Here is an 11,417-nt window from a genome sequence, read left to right on the forward strand (position 1 = left end):
GTTGCCCCACGCACGGCTGCCTGACTTTGGACACATGGCTGAGCCTCTGAGCCTCAGTTTCTCCATCTTTAAAATGGGAGTAATCGTACCTTCCTTGAGCAATATGGGGGTTCAGTGAGAGAATCCATAGAAACTGTTTAGCTTGGTGGCAGGCACAGAGTCAGTATCAAGTGTTCTTGTTCTTTTTTAAAGGGCTTTTACTTATTCAGCATGTTCAGTGCCTCCTGTACCTCCAGCATTGTGGGGGGGGGGGCTGGGGGCGGAGGGCAGGGCAGGGAACGTGAGTATGAGAATTGCGTCCCTGCCCTGGAAAAGCCTCCCAGCCAGGAAGGAGAAACTGGCCCGTGGTATATTTTTAGAGAGAAATCGTGAAACGATCTATTTTACAACAGACTCAGAGATGTTGAGTGATTGCCTAAGGGCACACAGCTATTTTGAGAGAGGAGCCTAACTGGAGTTCGAATTCTCAGGGTAGGAGCCTCTCCAGTGGGTTAGGAAAACCTGAGTTGGTTTTCCCAATTTCAGTATCAAAGGGAGAAGGGAGTGGAACTCAGGGTTTGGAAACACACATGGCAAGCTCATGGAAGGTGGCCAGGTGTCTCCCAGCCTCCACAAGGAGACACCTTGAGCTGAGTCATGAGATTGAAGCAAGGAGATTTGGTTAGGCTCCCACCCCGCTCCCCAGACCCACCATCCCTACCCCTCTAGCAAGGAACCCCAGCTGATTTGAGCTGGGGCTTTTTCCTCCTGGGAAGGTTCTCCATGGATCTGGACAGGTTCAGAAGCGGGAGAAGGGAGATGGAGACGTGCCTTTCTAGGTTTCTCGGAGCTGTGCTTGGCTTAACTTTGCAGGAGTTGGCTAGGAGAGACCCAGGGCCACCCTGAGCCCTGCCCTGCCTCCTGCATGTCTGAACTCCCAAAATAATTATTTAACCACTCCCTGCAGAGTCCAGGCCTCTGCCAGCACCTGTCCCACCCGCCCCATGTGTTCCAGGCAGGAACTTGCAACATCGGACAACGGGGATGATGAAATTTTTGTCTACTTGGCAAATATTTGCTGAGCACCCCCTCGGTGTCAGGAACAGAAGATTGCCAGCCTTGTCTCACCAGCTGCACTGGATTGTGTCCACTCCCTGGCTCGCTGCCTCCAGGGATCACGGCCCGAAGAAGCCCCCACCCCACACAGTGGGCTGAACAACAGAGCAATGCACTTATTTGGTCCTGGCACTGCTCAAGGCCTCCTTCCAGTCGGGGCCTCAGTCATCTCATCTGGAAAATGGGAGCAAACTGCCCTGTCACACCCAGGGTGGGTGTGATGTCAGATAAGGGAAAGCTCTAAGGCGTTTTCTATTGTAGGTCATTCCTACTGGAAATAACCCCAGCTAGTCATTATATAAGCAGCACGGAGCTTATTATCCTTAACACATGGAGAATGAGTCATTCGGGAGAAGATGAAATTTTCAGGTTAACTGAAGCTTTATAATTTTAAGCACCCCCAAATTTAACAGAGGGTGGGACACAGTGTACTGAGGTTACCCGAACTCTCTGTAGCTCTGTTTCGTCACTTTATTGTGGCCGCAGTTTGCCCCTAAGCTAAATGGCCTCCATTGCTGTGACTTTCCAGTCCTCGAATCCTTGCAACTCCACATCATCCTTGCCAACTGTCCTTCCCAGTTACTATCTGTGTTCTGCAGAGTCTCCACCTGCTTCTAGGTGGGCCCACTCCCCTGGTATAATGCCCCCTATTCTAGGCCTTAAACCGCTGTGTTGAACCAGGGCTTCCAGCAGCCTGCTGGGCCCCTCACCCTGGTCCTCTATCCATGTCCCCTGTCTCAGTGTGCATGGCCACCACACAGGGGTCACCTGTGCCCAGACCCGGCAGCCAGTTCTCCAGATTTGGTCTCCCTTCCCCACAGCCAGTCAACACCCAGGCCCGTGATTTCCACCTCTATTCCCACTGCCTTGGTCCGAGTCACCGCCACCCCGCCCCCCGGCCCCGTGCCCAAGACACATAGATGCAACCTGTCCAATTGTTCATTCCAGCACACACCCACAGGGACAGGCCCTGTACCAGGATCTGGGGCATGGAGGATAAGGACAGACTCTGAGGGGGGAATTGTCCTAGTGGAGGGGAGCGGACAGACAGACCATGGCAGGTGTGGCGAGGGGTATCAGAGATAAAATGGAACAGGAGAGGGTGGAGCCGGTTGTTCTGGGTCTGAGAAGCAGCTCTGCACAGGCCAGTAGCCCCTTTCTGAATCCCCTGGACCATTCCGCCTCACTCCATGCAGAGAAGCAGCAGGGGATAGGGTTCAAAGCACAGCCTCTGGAGGGATCTGGACCTCCAGCTCCCTGGCTGTGAGTGTGCTTTGATTTCCTCATCTGTAATGGAATAATCCAGTACCCACCTTACAGGATCAGATTCATACAAGCACTGAGAACAGAGCCTGAACAGTAAGCCCTACATACATGCATTATTCATTGCTAAGATTCTGTCCTCAGGTCGCTCCTGCCTCCCTGTGCTGGCCTAGACGCCTTGAGAGTAACATATTTTATTCATGGTTCTCTTCCTGGCCCAGCACAGTGACAGGTCAGGGCTTCACAGATGTTTGACATATACATATTCATTTATTTATATTTTGACCTCGCTGCATGGCATGTGGGATCTTAGTTCCCTGTGCCCCCTGCAGTGGAAGCACAGATTCTTAACCACTGGACCTCCAGGGAAGTCCCTGTTTGACATATACATAAATATCCCGGCCAGGCTAAGAAAGACCCTAATAATCCCTCTTTACCTAGCACTTTCCACGTCCAGGGAGGATGCTAAGTGTTCTGTACCCACTTAATCCAACAACCCTGAGAAATGGGTGTTATTATATCCCCTATTTTACAGGTAAGGAAGATGGTGGCTTAGAGAGGTCAGGTGACTTGAGATCCCAGGAAGGGTAGGGCTGGGATTGGAATTCTGGATGGAATGATTTCATCATTGTGAGACAGAACTGGGGAGGGGGTCCTAGATACGGGAGTGGGGGTTCTGTCTGGGTGGGGAGTTTCAGAAGCCCCGTACAAGCACACTCACACATGCACACATGCTCACACCTCTGCTCACAGGCGAGGAATAATGGAACCAGAGCCTAACTGGCTTGCCAGGCTACATGTCACTCTGATACGTTTCTCCAGGACTCTATAAAAGATGTACTTCCCTGGCGGTCCAGTGGTTAAGACTCCGTGCTCCCAATGCAGGGGGACCAGGTTCGATCCCTGGTCAGGGGACTAGATCCTGCATGCCACAACTAAGAGCCCTCATGCCGCAACTAAAGATCCCACAGACCACAATGAAGATCTTGTGTGCTGTAACTAAGACCCGGCACAGCCAAATAAATCCAGTGGTTAAGACTCCGTGCTCCCAATGCAGGGGGGCCAGGTTTGATCCCTGGTCGGGGGACTAGATCCTGCATGCCACAACTAAGAGCCCTCATGCCGCAACTAAATATCCTGCAGACCACAAAGAGGATCTTGCGTGCTGTAACTAAGACCCGGCACAGCCAAATAAATATATTTTTTTAAAGATGTACTGCCTCTCTTTAAAGAACATAGTAGCAGTTGGTAGAGAAGAATGCAAGGATGGAGGCAATCACTGAGTGCTAAAAACCATGCACAATAATTAGGCGCAAGCATGTGATAAACTGCAGAATTTTGTGGCCCAGAATGAGGTGGGAGGGGCTTCCAGAAGTTCCTAGGTGAGCTGGGTACCAGGGAGGCTTCTGGGAGCCAGTTCAATGGTGCAGCCCCCTAGGGAGGCTGGTTCCTGTCCACTCTTTGTTCTCACCTTCTTCCCCTGTCAGCCTCCACTCCCTTTCACTCCTGCCTCTTGCGGCTTTTCCCCATTTCTGAACCATGAAAGGCTTGAAAAATCACATAGGTACTAAATGAAACTGCATATGCCTTTACCTTGTGAACCAGCCATCCCACTTCCAGGAATTTTCCCTGAAGATACACCTCCAACAATAGGAAAACACTTATGCAGAATTGGGTTACTTGTTACAGCAGTACAGTATTTGTCATTGTAAAATATTGGAAACAACCTAAATATACGTGTATAGGAGAATGGTTGAATAAACTCTGGTACATCCACACAATGGAGAGCTGTACAGATGTGAGAAGAGTGAGGAAGATCTCTACAAAATGATGCGACCTGATTTCTAGGCTGTATTGTTAAGTGCAAAACGGCAGTGGAAAAGATGCTACTTTTTGTGTAAGAAAGAAGGGGCAATAAGAAAATATGCGTGTATCTGTAATTCCTGCAAAAAGAATACAGGAAGAATAAACCAGAAACTCTATTTAATGAGACTGACTACCTATGGGGATGGGTGGGAACAGTGTGGCACAGATGGGGGGGACACCTTCTACTTTTCTGTATATGATTTCTTGCATTGTTTTTTTGTTTGTTTTTTTTTTTGCGGTACGCGGGCCTCTCACTGTTGTGGCCTCTCCCGTTGTGGAGCACAGGCTCCGGACGCGCAGGCTCAGTAGTTGTGGCTCACAGGCCTAGTTGCTCCGCGGCATGTGGGATCTTCCCAGACCGGGGCACGAACCTGCGTCTCCTGCATCGGCAGGCGGACTCTCCACCACTGCGCCACCAGGGAAGCCCTCTTGCATTGTTTTGACCTTGAGAACTATGTTATGTTTTGCGCACTCAAAAATTTATTAGATTAACAAGGATGGGTGGAATAAAATGTTAATACCAATAGAACAAGTAAACCTACCTCTACTTCACATGGATAATATAACCACACTGAATAGGGGAAGAGAACTAACCCAGTAACTCCCCCCACCCATCCAAGTAACTCTTGAACATGGCTTTTTTTTTTTTTGGCCGTGCCACGCGGCTTGTGGGACCTTAGTTCCCCAACCAGGGATTGAACACGAACCACTGCAGTGAAAGCACTGAAACCTAACCACTGGACCGTCAGGGAATTCCCTGGATGTGGTATTTTGGCTATTTCGAATATATATATCCTCTCAGTCAAAAGACAGGAGAAAAAAAAAACCTGAAAATAAATATTGAACTCTTGTTAGTAAGTTTGTTTTTCACAGCGTTATGGGTTACCAGTTATGAAACTATTACAACTGAGCAAATAAGTAAATATATTGCAGATACGGGGAACTGACATTTTCCGTATTGGAGAGAGGAAGACAAATACGGAAAGGCTGAAGGCTAGAATGAAATCGTGGTGCCTGATTGGAATTGGAGGTATCAGTGTGAACTCAGGATTTCTGAGACAGAGCTACGAATAGACATGTGCGCACGCGTGCACGCATGCGCACATGTTTCCTAACCGGAACTATTCCATGAGAGGACCTGGAAGCAAAGAGCCTAGCTAGAACTTACCTTGGCTCTAAATACGGTTAGCATCGAAAGGAACGGGAGGTGCTAGGGTGGCGAAAGTTCAATGTGAGCCTGGATCGTTTTGCTGCCCAGAAGCTAAGGAAGTTCTGGCACAGCAAAAGTGAAGGGCAGGTGTCAAAAGGATACAGAAAAGGGGGGAGGGGAAGTTATTGTTTAGTGCAGGGGTCGCCCACCCCTGGGCCGCAGTTAGGAACTGGGCGGCACAGCAGGAGGTGAGCGGTGGACGGGCCAGTGAAGCTTCATCTGCTGCTCCCCGTCGCTCCCCATCGCTCAAGTCACCGCCTGAACCAACCCACCAACCCCACCCCACCCCGTCAGTGGCAAAATTGTCTTCCAGGAAACCAGTCCCTGGTGCCAAAAAGGTTGGGAACCACTAGTTTAATGGATACAGATTTAAGTTTTTCGAGATGAAAAGGGATGGTGGTGATGATATGGCTATAATGTGGATATACTTAATGCCACTGAACCATACCCTTCAAAATGGTGAAGATGGTACCAAGGAAAAACTCGTCCTCTACCCTCTCAGGTTTGTGTTTTAGGGGCCAAGACAGAGAGAAGAGAAGAGAGTTTTAGTTGTTTTTTTGCTTTTTGTTTTTTGTTTTTTTTTTTGCTTTGTGGTTTGCAGGATCTTACTTCCCAGACCAGGGATTAAACCCAGGCCCTGGCAGTGATAGTGCCAAATCCTAACCTCTGGACCACCAGGGAATTCCTGAAAGAAGACAGATTTTAATCACAGACGTACATCTGGGAGTTCACAAAGAAGTATGACTCAAGGAGGGAATTTGGGGCTTAAATACTATTTTAGTAAGGGAAAGGGAAGGGAAAACAAATTACTTTTAGGAAAGATAAATGGGTCCTTACTTTTGAGACAATGTCTGTTTAGGGGTGGTTTGGACTTGCAGTCTCCAAGGATAAGAGTCAATTTTCCCTGGGTGCTCCTGGAGAGGGGATTTACAACAAGTTCTTTTGAGATTTTGGGGAGTCTCTGCTTTTAGGCTGATAAAGTAGTTCAGGAAAAAAGCCTACTCTCAAATGCCTTCAGCTCAAAATAATTTTTCTGCCACAGTGGCATAATCTGGACCACTTCAATGGTCAGTTTTATGTTAAGTGTATTTTACCACAATTTTTTAAAAAGGTGAAGCACTTTATTTAAGAAAGTGTTTTTAAAAAAGGATACAGGAGCCAGCTTAGACGAGTTCCTATTGACCAACTCTTAGACTTTCAGCATCAAAATACAGAATAATAGTTAACAGTGCTAGGGCCCCCAAGGACCCGGGCAGACTGGTGCGCCCCCTGCCGGTGAAGCCGAATCGCCGGCCACAGTCCCGCAGGGTCAAGACCGGCCGGGAGCCCACTGAGGCCCCGCCTGCTGGTGGAAGAGAGCAGCGCGCAGGCTGAGGGCATCCAGCCGGGCCCCGGGCTGGGAAAAGCGGCACGTTCAAACCCAGCTGCACTTTTGTGCAAACTGGAGAAAGGCACACCTCCTTCCAGACCCTTGGCTGCCCTTCCGCGATGCGAATGGCGCCCCCTGGAGTCTGCAGACATTACAGGCCCACAGTAGGGGCTCTTCAAGGGGAGTAGGGTCCGCATCTTCATTTTGGAAACGCTAAAATCGAGCGCTTGGGGCAGGCTCTGTGAATATTTGTTGACAAATTAGAGGAAGTTCCAGGTAAATGCATTGTAGCATACTTGTTATCTTATAGATATTCAAGTTTGTGGCCCAGTTATCTCTGAGCCCCTTCTGTAAAATGGGTATAATAATACCCATCTGGGCTGGAATACTTCTAGCCCAAGTGTGGCACATGGTAGGTGCTCAGTCATAATAGCTAACATTTACTGCACGTAATAACACTAAGAAGTATGAATAATGTTATGATGTAAATATTGCAAATGGTGTAAAGTGAGAGTTGAAGAGGTTACGTAACTAATTAGCGAGGTCTCACAGCCAGGGAACCATGGAGCAGAGATGCAAACTCTGGACCACGGGCCTCTGAAAGCATGTTTGAGTACTTCTGGCTGGTCAGGACACACTCTTTTTCACTGGATATGCTTGTTCTTCTGCTCAGGTGACCTGAAAAGGTGCCGACTCAGAACCAACCACCTCCACTCCCAGATAAGAGGCAGAACTGTCAGCCAAGGCAGTGATAGGAGTGGATTTGATGTAAAAGAAAAACCACACACTAAAAAGGAAGAGTTGAGACTAATCAGAATGTTCTGACATTCTGAACGTGGGGAAGAGGAGTACCGAATCCAAAAAACCCAGCAGGGACGAATGACATCTTAGTCGTGGAACTGACAGCAGATGTGAACAAAACCCTCAGATATGGGGGACGCTGATTAGAAGATGAGAAGGTTCAAAATAGGACACAGTGATGTGCTCAGGTGAGAACTTCAGCATGCATTTTCTGTTCCTTCAGCTCTATCTGGCAGTAGAGAGTTTCCCAGGTCCGTTTAGGTCTTGGGGGTTTAGCGTGAGGAAATGGCAGCCGCTCTGCTCTGGAAGCTGGGTCATTCGGGGTGGCCTTTCTCTCTGCCTCTCCCTCCGACCCCAGCAGGGAAGTGTTTGTTGGGCTGGTTCATCCCTGGCCGATGGGAAATGGATCTTAAGGGACATCCTTTGGCTCAGTCTCTGATCTTTGGCCCAAACGACCATAGACGGAGTGGCAGGATTGGCTTCACGAAAGCCAGGATGCACTGAGGCTTTGCCCGGACAGTGTGCTGAGTGGTCTTCACGTGGCTTCCCGTGTTAGCTGATTGAATCCTCACAACAACAGCATGAGCCAGGTACTATTATTCCCAATTGAGATATGGGGAACTGAGGTTCAGAGAGGTTAAGTAACTTTCCCAAGATCACCCAGCTAGCAAGCTGCAAAGCCTGGGCTGGCATCCTTACCTGGGAGTTCTGTGCTCCTCTCTGTCCCGTCCCACTTTGAAGCCCTCTTCAGAGCCATGTTAAAAAAAAACACCCGAGAGCTGCTCTTCCCAGAATGGGACAGCAGGGGGCAGTGCAACCAGCCGGCATTTGAAGTTCGGCTGTCCTCCAGGGTAACCAATCTCCAGAGAAAGTGTGTAAGGGATGTTTGGTTTTATCCTCTAAATGGAGAATACATGCATAAAACTATGAAGAGTACCAGTCTGTGATTACAAGCAGAACAGTCTGGGATTCCATGTTTTGTCAAAACCTCTCAGACTCACCTCCCCCAAACCGAAGCCCCGTCTAGGGCAGGGACCGCCCCTGGCGCCTTCATCTCTGTGTTTCGATGTCTGTCATCTAGTCGGTGCTCAACAGACAGTCATGGCACTGAAAGATGATTGGTGGGAGGGAGGGTGTTTCTTCAGATGGGAACAGTTCAGATGCTTACTGAGGGGATGCTGGTGTCTAGGGATAGCTGGGGGTTTCTGAGGAAGGAAGTGGGTAAGACTGGATCATCAAAAGCCTTCCCCTCCACTCTGGGACCAAAAGTGCTGGCCTAGCCTCCCCGACACTTTCAGGACCCCAGCCCACGACGGTGATGAGCCCTGGCACTGGGCTAAGCGGGTCTGCACTGGACCACCCATGTGAGTGCAGTTTCCTCATCTGTACCTGGCGAGGTTAAGAACGCCTGTGCAAGGGTGCATCGAGACTCCATGTTGTCTTGGACTTCAGAGGCAATGAGACAGGCTCGCAGGCCGGCTCTGCCCTTGGTAGCCGTTCCCAGCATCACTTAGGGAGGCCCATGGTGTTGGAGCCTCAGCCTCATCTTCCGTAAGATGGAGGTGGGAACAGGATCAAGTGCATGGGGCTGTTGTGAGAATTATGCACCGGCTTGGCCCGGTCCAGAATAAACCCTGATCGGTGACAGCTGCTGTCGCTGTTACAGAATGCCTGGGACACGGTCTCTGGCATGTTAGATGAGTAAAGGGTAGCTCCTGCTATCACCTGTCTCCCTGAGCACACCTGTTACATGGGGTGATGCGCTTAGAATAGCATCTGGCACATAGGAAGCACTGAAGCAGTGAAATAAAATACAGCGGAAGCCAGTGTGAAGGAAGAAGACCGATCCCTGTCCTATAAACACTCCCAGCATTGGGGAGTTTTTGTTCCATTCGCCCCTCCTAAGCCAGGACCAGTGACACCTGGGATACAGCAGCCCAGGGATGGTGTCTGTCCTCAGAATGATCACTGTGCAGTAGGGGAAACACAAGAAAACAGGATATGAGCAGGGAGGAGGAGGGGGCTCTGGGCAGGTCACCCCCATTTCTCCCTCCCGGACCCAGGTTCTCGCCCCAACACGACTGTGCACCAACGCCAGATTAAACTTCCCCAAGTGCCACACGGATGACATGCCTCCTTACCTTAAAAGCTCCATGCTGTCCAAGTGTGCTGCGTGGTCCATGCTCCTCGCCAGGAGAGGCAGCCCCAGGGGGGCGAGGGCTGGCCCGAGAAACCTGGGGTCTGCTCCACATCCGCTGAGTAACGCCATGCAAGTTTTCTAGGCCTCCCAGCCCCGGCTTTGTCACATCTGCAGCAACAGGCTGGGTCAGGCAAGCCCTGGGTTCCCGCGGCTCCATGATGCTACACTTCCGTCTTCTCAACTTTCACTCCTCATATGAACTTGTTCATTCAAACTGCCCCTTCTTGGTCTCTGGGGTATGGCTCTTGTTCCTTGCTCTCCAGACTTTGCCCCATCCTCTTCATCCATTGGAGCCACCCCCCGAGAGGGCCTTCCTAGGTTCCTCCCCACCCTAGGCTGGGGCCAGCCCCACCTGTCCTCTCCAGTCCATGCTGCTTTCCTGCGTATCACACCTGCAAGGACAATTTTTGCTTGGCCCACAGGCACTGCAAATACAGGCTCCAAACCAACCTCCTCAATGCTGATCACTCCCCATATCTGCCTCTCCTGCTTCAGGGAAACACTGTTGGTTCAAGCCAGAAGCCAGGGCTGTCCGTGTGGCCCCTCCTCCTTCCTCCTCCTCCCTCCTTCCCAGTCCCTTCAACCTTCACTTCCGCCTCCCAAGTATCCACGGAAGCCGCCCCCTCCTGTCTGGCCCAGTTGACAGCACCTTGGTTGGGGCTTCCCCACTTCTCACCCAGGCGACCTCCTGGCTGGTCTCTTGGGGCTTCGAACCATCCCCTCTGCAGCCCCCAGAGTGATCCAAGTTACGTATCTGACCACATCACTCCCTGCCTACACCCCTTAAGTGGAAAAGAAATATTCCCTGCTCTGGTTTGGTTTCAGCCGACAGTGCTTGAGGACTCACCAAGTGCCAGGAGTCCTGCTGACCTTCCAAGGTCCGTTCATATCCTATAACCCATTTCATTCATTCACTCATTCATTTATTCAGTATACTAAAAGCCATGGGCTATGCCAGGTGTTTTACCGACATAATTTAATCTTAACAACAATGTTCTCCAGTAGCAACTATTCTAATTCCCACTTTGCAAAAGAGAAAGCCAAGGTCCAGGGAGGAAATTGCTCAAGATCATACTTGGATTTGTGTTTAAGAGAACACGAGTCCCCAGGAGCAGAAGTCCAGCAGCTGTGACCCATTCCCTGCCGAGGGTAAAGGTTTACGGAGAAAGCAGAGCCCGAGGGGTAACAGAACCCGCCCCCCCCACCCCGCCACTGCCATGCAGGGCCAGGCTGCCCAGTGTGTGACACTGAGACCACTGAAGGGAGCCTCAGACCCTCCCCCCTTAATCCAGGACCAGGACCGAAACAGTGAGAAGGAAAGGAGGTTAAGGAGGACAGCTTCCCTTCAGCGTTTGTCCCTCCCTGGTCCCAAACCACATGAGGAACTGCTCCCTTCCCACATCCTGCAGGGCCCGCGATAGCAGTCCCACCTCTGAGTTATCTGGCTCAGAAGGGCACCCACAGAACCAATCCCTCTTCCCCCTCCTGAATTACAGATGGGTAAACTGAGACCTCTCCCAGCACTTCACCCTACAAAAGCCAGGATGAAAACCCAGTTCTCCAAACATTCATCCAGCACCCTCCTGACCCTTCCTCCCGAGAAATCTTTCCCA

Source organism: Grampus griseus (assembly GCF_964374135.1).
Source record: "Grampus griseus genome assembly, chromosome: 11".
In the NCBI taxonomy this organism is placed as follows: Eukaryota; Metazoa; Chordata; class Mammalia; order Artiodactyla; family Delphinidae; genus Grampus; species Grampus griseus.